We start from the raw sequence: 13,478 nt of genomic DNA on the forward strand, positions 1-13,478 counted from the left end.
AAAAAATCAAATCTAGACTCCTCCTAACCCTCCAGTCCGAACGTGTGTTGGATGTCCCAGTTTTATTTAGTATCTCTGCAACTGACATCCGGACTACCACCCTCTAGTCATTTCAGTAAGCAGGCGTGTGGAAAGGAGAACATCGTAACCGTTTTTGCTTTGTGTTTTGTTTTTCTTTTGGCAGACCTTCACTGTATAAATACAGCGTCTGAGAATTCCTTAGGTATCGCTTGTTTACTCCATAGTCTCAGAACTCTCCAAACATGAAAGTGGTGAGTGAATAGGTTAATAATAAACTACGTTATTTCATAGAGAACAATAGTTGCTCTCTGGTAAAATGGAACCAAAACCTAACTTTTTATCAAACTCGTGCTTGAAGTTCGTTGATTTCTGAGCCCCCTCCTTTTGTGTGTGTGGAATATATGTTGGATTAATATTACTGTTACTCAAGGTAAGCTTTATAGAAATACGTGGGGATGATAATTAGAGAGGGGCATTAGTAAAGTTTGGGTTGGTTTGTTTTAAATTTCGTGCAAAGCTACACGAGCGCTGTCTGCGCTAGCCGTTTCTAATTTAGCAGTGTAAGACTACAGCTTGTCATCACCACCACCGTCAACTCTTGGACTATTCTTTTACCAATGAATAGTGGGATTGACTGTCACATTATATTGCCCCCACCTCTGAAAGAGCGAGCATGTTTGGTGTGACGAAGATTAGAACCCGCGACCCTCAGATTATGAGTCGAATACCTTAACCATATGGCCGTGCGTTTTAGTAAAGTGCAACATGGCATACATTTATGCACGTGATATTATCACAAAAATATCAACATCTCTTACTTTATTCACTGTCTGAAGTATTTTTCTCTGCGAAGTATTTAGATTTAAATTTATTTTGGCAATTAGTTTTTCCTTGTCAGAATTGCTTGGTTCAGATTGTGCAGATCTGAGCTTGTTTTTAATGCCAATATGTTCTCAAGTATAAAGTCAAGTTTGTTCTTATAAAAGAAAAGAAAGAATTTTTTAGAGTTAGGAACTTTTCATAATTTTTTAGTTTCTTACATTTCCTAAAATTGTAAGTTAATTTGAGCCTTCAGCCACAGTATTGTTTAACTTATTGTGGTTTTCACTTAACTTTGGTTGAACCATTATTATTTTCTAGGGAAGTAACTTTCATCTTTCAAGAGGTTTTATTAAAGATTTTTGGAAGAGCTGATTTCTGTTTTAATTATAAATTACTTAACATAGTTTTGCTGAGGTTAACAGTGCTGCATTTATGATTTATAATGGTTTTATTAATATTCATTGAATAACATTTAGGTTTTAACTTTTAATAACCTGGATATTTGTTTGTTTGTTTTCATTTTTAGTGATAGTACAATTTACAGAGTAGAGGAAACACGTAGATAATGAGAATCCAATCAAAGTTTAACAGCAATCTTGCATGTTCGACGCACCCAGTTGCCCTCGTTTTTTATGTTTTTATTTTGTGATTGTGTTATTGTTTGTTTCTGTGAATATACATTTTTATCTTGGTAGTTCTTTAGACCTCATTTGGAGAGTTCAGAGATGCTCAGTCACACTCTGTAACCAAGTATATCACAAATATCTAGTCAATAGGCCTAACTGACTACTCAGTAGAATAAAACATTCTACGAAAAAAGCCTTAGGGGTCATAAGAGTGACTGTCAAATTTCATTATTCGATTAGTCTATGAGTTGGCGGGGGGTAGGTGCGGTTTACAAGGTGCCTTCCCTCTAATTTACCTGGCCTGAAATCGCCAGGTGATTAAGGCACTCGACTTTCTTACACTGCTAAGTTAGGGACGGCAAACGCAGATATCCCTCGACTAGCTTTGCGCGAAATTCAAAACAAACTAAACCAATAAAATCCACCAAATCAGGAGACTTTGGGTGAGATTAAAAATAGGCTCCCTCGCCCATTATTGAATAAAAGTCTATATTTTCTACCTGGACGAATGACAAAGTTACCGATAAAAGACACAAGAACAAAACTACACGGGCAGTTACTTGAACAATTCTCTCACGATTGAGCAGGAAACTGCAACAAACCCGTGATGTCAGACGAGAAAATTGCCAAATTTTTTTAAGCCACTGAAACAACACGACAAACAACTAAACTTATGTAAAAATGGCTGGTACGGATAGATAAAGCTCTATGTAGAGGATCGAACAACGTATCACAAAGAAAGAGGAAACTGGCCGATAGCTGACATGTTTGAAGGTGGTTGTGTATTTGAGTGCAGGAATATAGAGGGCGTGCTTAGTGATAGTCACCGCATCTGTTCGTCACTGCTAACCCTCAATTTTTTAAACTATTCAGGTACAAATGAAACTTAATTTTGAATTATATCAACAAATAAACAAGAATTCGCCATTATTTGATGTATTTTATGATACAAAAAGTTTTTCTTCGAATATAACTAGAGAACTGATTTTTTTTTTTTAAACGAGAGACAAAAAAAATTATCCTTTATATATCATCCAGAAACTTTACGAAGAACACCGCCACATGGCAACTCTGACAGCGTGCTTTCAAGCAGAAGATACGATTTGTACTAAAATATCAGACGCACAAGACTTCGCTTTGATATAATGTAGGAAAGATCAATAGTAAAATATTTACTCGGACATTCAGTATTATAGAATGATGTTAGATCTTTAGAGATACAGTAGCACACGTACGTAATAAGATCAATATGGTTATATTCTATACGAAAAAGAAATGTTTTGGAATGTTTTGAACAAGCTATACCATTGCGAGCTATTATGCAACTCTTGCAAAATATTCAAACTACGCTAAAAATCAAAATAATTCACCAAATATAAAGTTCAAAGTTTTAGAAATATCATCAGAAACATATGTAAATAACAGATATATTACAACAGATACGCAGTCGGAAACACTGTACACCGTATAGGGTTAAATATCAAACGATTGCCTGGCAACAGATATTTGTTCGTGATGTTAGTTTTGTTCCACGTACAGATACTTGTTTACAAGATTAACGTATAGTCTATAAATAACTTACAAAAATATTTATTTTTACTATGAAACAATGCTGGTAAAATAAGTATAGCTCTTGAAGTCTTAGGAAAAGAAAAAAATCAACAAGCAGTGATAAGTTTTTCTTAGCTATATATTTTATTACTACTTATACCATAAGTATTTCGTCATTTCTAATCCTATTTACCATGTTACTGCAATAGGTTTACTAATTATTTAAATAAAAGTAAGTATTACTATTCTTAGACATAACCAGTTTCTTCTATAAACTTTAAATTTTATATAATTTATGACAGTCAAAATAGATAAGAGATGCCCTTAAAACTGACCGGAATTAAAGTGCTGAAGTCTTTAGAGTTCCAATGTACATTCATGGTGTACTTTTTCTCTTCTGTCTTGAGCTTCGTTGTCTGTGAACTCGAGAAGTCTGGAACCTTCATCTAAACAAACGCTCAGTGAAGGTGTCGTACTCTTTGGGCAAAAGGCATCCGATCTTACAGAATCATGGTGATGACCTGTCACTGGATGTGATTCTTCGTCTTCACGTTCATCATTTCTTGGGTGAGGCACGTTCAAATTGAGATTATTCTGTTGTTTTGATGTCTGATCATCATTCTTTATGTCCTTTTCTTGTACTCTGATCATCAGAGGCTTCACTAGAATTATCGTTTATGCTCCTTTCTTGTATTAATGACTTGTTTGAATGGGATCGTTTTGGAGCACCATTAACAGAATCATGTTGCTTGGAATATCGAATAGTTTCAGTTTTTACGAGTTGACACCCTATTTGGAGAACTTCCCCAAGCAGTGACCTGTCTGTGACTGCCAGAACCTCTTCCTTCCTGTGTTTGGCTAGTATTGAGTTCATCCAGAAACACAGACATTCGAACTGGACATTTCAACAGTGACTCGTCATGTGAAAGTTTATCCAGGATTTCCGATGATGCTAGATAAAGATTTCAAAGTGCTCATAAAGATCAAATATTTATTATGTTCTATATACTAAAAAATAATAAATGAATCTTAAATGTTTTTGAATGTTCTAAATGTTCATTCAATTTTTCTCTCAATAACCACCATTTTTCTGCAAACAGTGAAAGAATGTAAAGATGCAACTGTTCCTTTTCTCTTTTATATTACGCATATGAGGTTGAACTAGGTAGTGGATGTTCCCTCCCCGTCAAACACAATTTGTGTTTTACTTCTGCTAGTACTTAAAAAACAAAAAAACGCCCTAATGGTCCACCACATTAGTGTCCAGGTATTGGGTATTTGTTTTTGAGCTACAATTTTTTCATTTATATACTTATCTTATTAACAAAATGTACAATCAGACATTGTTCACAACAAAGCAATTATCCCCACATACAATCAGACATTGTTGACAGCAAACCATTAACTTCCTTTGCTTGCTTCAGTCTCCACTGAAGTTCTTCTTTCTTCATAGATAATCGAGACTTTGATTTAATCTCTTTCTCAAACTCTTCCTTCAGGTGTAGACTTTCACTATTTAACTGTCTGCAAGTTGAAATATGAAAGTCAAACTTAGTCAGACAACAGTTACTATCTAACGTTTTGCTTTTTTTTTTAACAAAGCGAAACAGGTCTTGTTTGTTCTTTGTACAAGTTAATCTTATTTTATTCTTATTTTCATGACATATATTGTCAGAAACAATATCTGACAACTGATGGATTATAAACCAGGTACAAATTATTTTAGTATAGAACTATTTGTGGTATGTTAGACAGCTGAAAATACCCAGTTTTGAGCCAATGCTTAAACTAAGGGATTTTCAGTGATGGAACAAATATCATATCTTAATGTATAATATACAGTTTCAGAGCAAAACCTGTTTTATATTGGTGGCTGTGTTAAAATCATTTTATGTTTCTGTAGATATAGTTTTATTAAAAACATGTAACCTCCACTTGCATGCATTATATTATTTGATCCTTAAAGATGTGATGTTTACATAGTCTGTAACAACATAATAAGTCTAGGTAGTTGTTTTATTCTAATAATGAGCTGTCATGTTTGCATATTTCATAGTAATAATCAAAGTCATTGGTGGAATAAGTGTTCTATTTCTATACACACTTTTACAAAACACGTTTTGAACTGTGTTATGCTCGATTAAATTATGATTAGTTCTTTTATCAGATTAGACAGTCTTTGACTAGATTAGATGAAATACAGTAATTTCATAATAATTAATTAATAATTAATCTTAAAACCTGTCTACAGTAAAAGTTGCTGTTGTTTTATTTTAGAATTAATTTGTGATTCTATGTTTAATATATATAATAGTTTTAAGGATTCTATAATTTACTTTCAGTATTGTCAAATTATAGAAGACTGACTGGAGTCAGAACATGGTTGAGGTATGGTCTAAGAGAAATACTGAAAAAAGTAAATTAAAATTATCGAATTATTTGATTGAAACTAAAAATAATTCACAAATTACTTAAGACAATTAGCTAACTAGAAACCCTTATTGTTCTAAAAAAAACAAAAGTTAAATCCATAATGGACTGAATCACTTCTAATGACACTCTGATGGGATATGTTAAGCCTCATTATGACATTATGTTGGATGAAATAAGGATAAAATAAATCATATCAAAGAAGTTAACACTACTGTTTCCCCTCATTATGTTAAACAATTACATACAAAAAAGTAACTTAATCTAAAATGGATATATTCTTAATGGATTATAATTGAAACAAATACACATAGTTATGGTTTGTAAAGTAACTCACTTGGTGAAGGAAAATGTAGTTCAATACACAGTTACACTAAATGAATAACAACAGCTGGTACCAGCTTTTTGTGTCAAGAAGAAAGCAATAAAACATAATATCAAATTAAAATCTTAAAAGGTTCTTATAAATCATTGTTGTTTTAATTTAGTCTTTAACAATAACTGTACAAGCAATAACGATATCAATGCAAATAAACTTGGAATTAAATCAGGAGAATGAGAAGACACTCCTTAATTATGATTGTGTTGTTTGCTGTTTGGTCATACTTTTACTGTTAAACTGTAAACTGGTAATAGTATCTGATCACAACTTCAAATTATTTAGTTCACTTTGGACTTAGCAATCATCTATTTGCTGGAACTCCTATTACCTCTCAATTTGAATTTTCTCATCCACCATAGCTTGTAAATCTTCATTTCTTGCCTTCAGCTTCTGTATCTCTTGTTTTGCAGATGGTAACTTCTCCAACTAGTGATTTAATAAAAAAATAAACTTTTAATTTGAAATATAAACAAATAAATTTGTTTACATATTCTATAATAATGTAACAATTCTAAAAGATGGCTCTTTGATCCTAACAATGTGATAGTGTGTTTAACAACATATACTCTTCAAAAAAAGAAACGCAAAAGGGATATTTTTTATTTTAAAGAGAAATATATGTAATGTTACAAGCTCAGAGTATGTGATGTTACACGTGTTAAGGCACTGATTGTTAGACCAAAATGGCAATAAAAGTTGTGCACTTTGAAAACGGAGGAAAGCATCGGATCTTTCGCAAAGCGCATTCGTGTCCAATAAATCTGTTTGAGAGATCTGCATGTTCTGCAAGTGCAACATGTGTAAAATCCCTATAAACGTGACAGGTTCTCGGTTCCCACAGCTCAGTGTTAAGCCATCGACATGCAATACAGTTACGCCAAGACTGACTGAAGCACAACGCAACAACGCCATTGGTTGTTTGGAAGCAGGCGAATTTCGAACAGATGTTGCCAGAGCTGTGAATGTCCACCCAAGCACCATAACAAGGCTATGGAATTGTCACCAACAGCATGGATCAACTCGTGACCGTCCACGATCTGGCAGACCTCGTGTGACCATACCTGCACAAGATCGCTACATCCGGTTACGTCACCTTCGGGATAGGACCACCATTGTGACGTCTACTGCCTCAACCATACCAGGGCTGCGTAGAATTTTCGATCAGACCATACGCAACCGTCTACGAGATGCAGGAATCCGATCTCAACGTCCAGTCAGAGGCGTCATCCTCACCCAACAACATCGTCAAGCACGGCTGCAGTGGACTCGGACACATCGGGTATGGCCTCATTGACGATGGAGGCACGTTTGGTTCAGCGATGAATCACGTTTTATGCTTTGTAGGCAGGATGGAAAGACCCGTGTTTACCATCGCCGAGGTGAACGTTTTGCAGCAAACTGTGTGCAGGAAGTTGACAGATTTGGTGGTGGCAGCGTCATGATGTGGGCTGCCATCGCCTACAATGCCAGAACAGACCTTTTGCACATTTGAGGGAATCTTACGGCTCAACGATACGTCAACGAAATTCTTAGGCCCCATGTGCAACCCATCATGGTGAACGTCAACGACGTTTTTCAACATGACAACGCCCGTTCTCACACAGCCCGACTCGCCACTGTCTTCTTGAGACACCACAACATCAACGTTCTTCCCTGGCCCTCCAGATTACCAGATTTAAACCCCATCGAACATCTTTGGGACGAGTTGGACCGACGACTGCGATGGCGACAACCTCAACCGCAGACACTATCTCAGCTTGCAGCAGCTTTGCAGGCTGAGTGGACAGCCATTCCACAGGATGTGATTCGTCATCTTATTGTTTCCATGGGCAGGAGATGCCAAGCAGTTATTGATGCACACAGGGGGCATACTCGTTATTGACGTTGAGTGATGTTAAACTTCACCTAGTGAGCGTGGACTTCGCCTTTGCAGACTTTGGATGTTCAGCAGTGAATGTGCAAAGTTTCACACATGTCACACAGAACTACCCGGAATAAACTTATCAATTTGTCTCAAATTTTGCCTTTTGCTTTTCTTTTTTGAAGAGTATATATGTAGTCTCGAATAATGTAACAAGCCTATACGGCTCACTGATCCAAACAATATGTTGTTTCTATTTGACTATACTTACATAGGTAATAAATCTACATAGCTGTTTGATTGTAATGGTGAACTATTTTGTTTAACTATGTTTACATAGTTTATAATATAAGTCTAGATCACTATTTGATCCTAACAATGTGAAACTGTGTTACTTAACCCAATGCAATAGTGTAGCATAGCTGTCTATATTTCTTTGTTTTTAGATAATTAAAGCCTAAATAAATATTGCAACAAAAATACAATAAAAAAGTAAAAATAACCTCTTTCTGCACATGCAGGTTTTCTTTATGAAGGCGACGTGTATCTGCAACCTTGAACTCGAGTACAGTTTGAAGGCTTTCTATTTCTTTCTCAAGATAACATTTCTCATCAAGAACCCTCTGCAAAGAAATGTATTCCTTTTATTTCAACAGGTATAACTAATAGTATAGTTGATAATGTAGTTTTTCTCTCACAGATGTGTTTTTATTTGGGACGAGTTGGTAGTGAGTGGCTAAATGGTTCATTGTTGTGAATTCAAAAGTCTATAGTTTGCAGCCAGTTGCTGCAAGATCTCGATTTTTGTGCCATTGGTGCATTATAAGTTTGATAATAATATGCTTATATTATATTTGAGTAACTTAGTTGTTGACTGTAGATTGTTGTTGACAGTCTTCTGTACTTCTAGTTTATCGGTTCAAAGTTAGGGACCACTAGAGCAATTAGCCCCATTGTAGCTTAGTGCAAATAACACCAGTAATATACAAGTTGATTTTCGAAAGTTATATACCGTATTTTCCGTCTAATAAGCCGAATTTCTGGCCCTAAATTTTGGACCTGATTTTTTGGGGGTCGGCTTATTGGCCGATCACTCCTTTCGGAAATTTCTTCTTCTTAGGAAATATTTTTCTTTTGAAAATTACCATAGGCGGTCATTTTGTCCCATCAGCAAAGCACATTAAGACTACAGTGCAACGTTGTTTCTGGAATTTCATTGGTTACCTAATTACAGTGAGTGGAGCCAATAACGAATGATATATTGATTCCATCTCTGTCTCAATACGACACGTTCTGCTTTACTACAGAACGCCAATGATCACACACAACATGCATGCTGACGCTGAAACGAGACTAAGAAATCATTTTGAAGAAACTTGTCACTTGTTAAAAATGGCTTCGGCTTATTGGGCGGTAATAAGCAAAAACCCTCATTTTCAGAGCTGAAAATTGGCCTCGGCTTATTCGGCGATTCGGCTTATTAACCGGAAAATACGGTATTTTATTTATGCCATGTTAAGACATTCTTAAGAAAACAAGTTTAAAATAGAAAAGTTAATAATATGGAATATCTTTTATTTCAAGAAAACAGAAAATTAAGCAATAGAAATATTTTTGACATACTTACTTCAAAGTAGGAAAGTTGAAATAATTTTAGAATTGTTTCCACAAAATTGATAATCAGTTGAAAAAAAAACAAATCCAGACAAAATGTTGTGAATAAATTTTTTAATTTTATAAAATAGAGTTGTATATTATCATTATGATTACCGGATTAAAACTGTAGTTATTTAAAGATGTTCTTCTAAGTGCCTATCTCATTTCTCAACCTATATTTGCTATTCTACACAATGAGCTAGTTGCGATCTGCCCACCACATGTGATGAATCCCAATTTTTAGTGTTATAAGCCTGCAAAATTATCAGTGGTTCAGTAACCACTGATATCAGGAAAACAGATTGCTTTCCATCTGCTTCTGTAGGTCTTGTAGCTACTGCTTTAAGATCTCTACAGCTTTCTTATGGCTCTCTAAAGCCTGTTGCATCTGCTTTGCAAAGCCTTTCTCTAATTCTATTAAAAAGAAACACAAAGATATTGTAGAACCACTCAACAAACACAGCCATGACAAAAGCCATCTCGAAATCATTTTTTGTCTTTTTGCATTTGCCTTTAAACGTCGTACCTAAGCATTAACATTATTTTATGATAGCTAATTTTAAATTGATGTTTCCTAAATCTTACCAAGCTGTAATAGACAAACAAAACCTTTTCCCTCCAGTGATATAATAAGGATTCTATGCTATACAAATGTAAAACTCAGTGCTACTAAGACTTTCATACAAGAGTATGTATTTTAGCTGACACACCTAAGAGAAATTAATCATTATTCAGGCTTAACTTTAGATTTTCTGTGGATCTGGAAAGAATGAGTTACGATGTGACTGGTGCTAACTAAACGAATAGTTACTGACAATAAACATGACTAACGTTAACTGAAAGAATGGTTACTGACAACAAATATGATCGATGTTAACTGAAAAAAAGGTTATTCACAACAAATATGACTGATGTTAACTGAAAGAATGGCTACTTACAACAAATATGCCTGTTTTCAACTGAAGGAATGGTTATTGACAACAAGCATAACTGATTTCAATTGAAGGAATGGTTACTAACAACCTTTTAAAATACTCCTCATAATTTTGAAATTTAAGAATAGACTTTCAACATTTTTACCAACAGTCAAAAGTGTAATTTACAATACAAATAATTAATCCTAATATCCAACTTGTCATCATGAGTCATAAATAAAAATTTCTGTGAGTTGTGACTGAAACATTAGAAAGAGAAAGCAAGAAGAAAATGAAAACCCTTAAAAGTCCACTGAGAAAAAATTGTAATTATATCTACAAGTGTCAATGAGGAACAATTAATGTACAAATAAAGACAAAAAATACAAATCTTTTAAACAGATGCTGAAGTAAATAATGATAAGTTATGTAAATAATATAAATAATAATAAATAATGGCAAATAACGTAAACAATGATCCTTTGAAAAACCATTAGAAAAATTTGCACACACTAGGAAAATTAACCAAGATTAAAAACTAAAACTGAATCAGCCTAAGTGGATATTTGAAAATGAAGGATAATTATTTAGTGTTGGATACAAATGTTATATTTCATAGTGTAAATATTTTTTGTACATATGTTTGTCTTATTTTGAAGAGATTCTTATTTGAAAAAGCGGTAGTTGTCTAGAAACAGGAGTCTACCAAAGGTTACAATGAGAAAGTTTCCCTTGAGAAAATAAAGTTAAATGCACTATATTATGGGGAGACCTAGAGACAACAAGTATAAAACACCTATATTTGACCAAATAATTTGAAACATACCAGCTTGTAGAAACTCAGATACCAGACCGAAAGAAGATTGATGAGCCATTGGTGGTCACCACTAGTGATCAAGAAAAGAAAAGCAAGCAAGACATCAAGACCTTATCAATGTCAAAAAGGGACATCTCGAATGTAGGTTTGTAGGAACGGAAGGAATCATAAAATAAAGTCCCTCCACTGCAGAAACTTTGGGACAATACCTGGGAGAAAATTTAACAGAAGACAAAGGAGATCTATATCAGACGTATCAAAGACTATATATGTGGTAAAAATATATATATATACATAAAAACAAAGAAGCGTTGGCAGTCACCAATAGAACTCAAGAAAATAAGAGCAAATATAACACGAAGATCTTGCAAAGGTCAAAAGGTGATATCACGAATATAGGTTTGCGGGAATTGAAGGAAGCGTAAAAAAAACACTTTTCACTGCACAATCCTTGTGACAATATATGGGAGAAAGTCGAGCAGAAGACAAAGTACTTATAGAGTAGAGTATTAAAAGGAATTGCTGTACCAAATCAAACAGAGAAATTATACTGGGGAAGTGTAGCAAATCATAACAACAGAATACAGGACTCAACTGATGAAACTAATTCACGAGTTGATTGTGCAAGGACACCTAAGAGCAAAGAAATCATTAGAGATATGAGCAGATTTTGCTGGCCATGCACTATCTGCCAAAGGACGATACCAGGAGGGAGGGTGTTTGAGGTGTTACTGGGGGAGATTTATTAATTAAAGATTAATTAATAATGTGATTTAATATATGGTGAAGTGCAAATTCTTAATCAATATCTAAGTAATACTTTATTTAATTAAATATTAATAAATTTAATTAGGTGATGAACATATACGTGATATGCAAAATTAAATTAATTTATATGTGAATAATAACCAAATTTAATATCGAACTTTTTCTCAAAATACTTATTATGAAAACCGATGTTTTTCCAAAAACGAGGATGTTATCAGGCAGTATAATATGATCATGTCACTAATGTCAGAGGGCGTGCTGCTAGAAGTGATGCCATAACCACAAGACGAAGTGTCAACATTTATCTTTTCATATTATAACACTAGATTTATAGTTTTTGCTTTTTGAGAGCCCACCCCGCTAGTACAGCGGTATGTTTATAGATTTACAACGCCACACTTAGGGGCTCGATTCCCCTCGGTGAGCTCAGCAAATAGCCCGAAGTGGCTTTGCTAGAAGAAAACACACACTTGCTTTTCCAGTCATTTTAAAAGGCTCTTCTGACTGAAAATAGCAACACATTATGATTTTAGTAAGTGTAGTTTTACTGCATTGTAAAATAAGAATTCGGATATATGGCATATTTTACATTTTTAATAAAGATTATTTTTTTATTTATGTAAAACTTCACTATGTTTCATGCAGGTATAGGTTAATATGTGTTACTTACACAATGACTCAATGGCTTTCACTTCTATATTTCTGTGGATTTATAATGCTAGAAAATACGTTTAGGTAAACGTGATGGACAGCCACAGATAGCCCATTGTGTATTTGTGTATGAGACTGAAACAATTAGTGACAACTTACGTCTTACAAAGTTGGATGGTGTTTCTAAAGGACAACAGCGTTGTTATATACTTCCATACGGTTACATAGAGATGTTAACCTTTTTTCAGTTTCGACTGATAAATTTAACTACATTATATTTGTTTTATATAGAGGGATAGGTGTTCCTATATGCAGATTGCGTTACAAATTTAATATGTAATATGACATGATTATGGTTTTCACTTCTATATTTCTGAAGACTTATAATGCTAGAAAATAAGTTTAGATAGGCGTGACGGGCAGCCACAGATAGCCCATTGTGTATTTGTGTAGTTAACTTTAAACAAAAATAAACAAACAGTTCTATATTTAATTTGCATGGCACAGTTTTGCATTTGTAACGTTTTATAGGTATAGCACTTATCGATAACACATTAGTTTACATTTCTACAATTGATATTTTGTGTAACATATATTTGTAATACACAAAAATAAATCTGAACAAAAATCAAAGACGCTGCACCAATTTAACGGATCCCCAGGGTATAGGCTATAATATGGTATATAAACTGTACTCTAGATTTTGAAGGTGGAAACACTTTCTGTTAGTCTTAACCTCCACTCGCCAGTCTCACATGAAGAAAATTCAAGAACAATAAAATAATCAAAATTAATTGAAATTAGAAGAGCGAGATGAGGGTGTTCCAGCCCATGACGTCTCACATCTATATCACCCTTTACTACCAGCAAAAAATTGTGGGAAAGTGACTCCTCTCCAAAGTAAATAAAAAGAAATCAAAATAATAACATATCACCACATATCACAATATATTTTTATTCGTAAATACTTTGAGTTAGT

Source organism: Tachypleus tridentatus, chromosome 9, assembly GCF_004210375.1.
Source record: "Tachypleus tridentatus isolate NWPU-2018 chromosome 9, ASM421037v1, whole genome shotgun sequence".
Classification (NCBI taxonomy): Eukaryota; Metazoa; Arthropoda; class Merostomata; order Xiphosura; family Limulidae; genus Tachypleus; species Tachypleus tridentatus.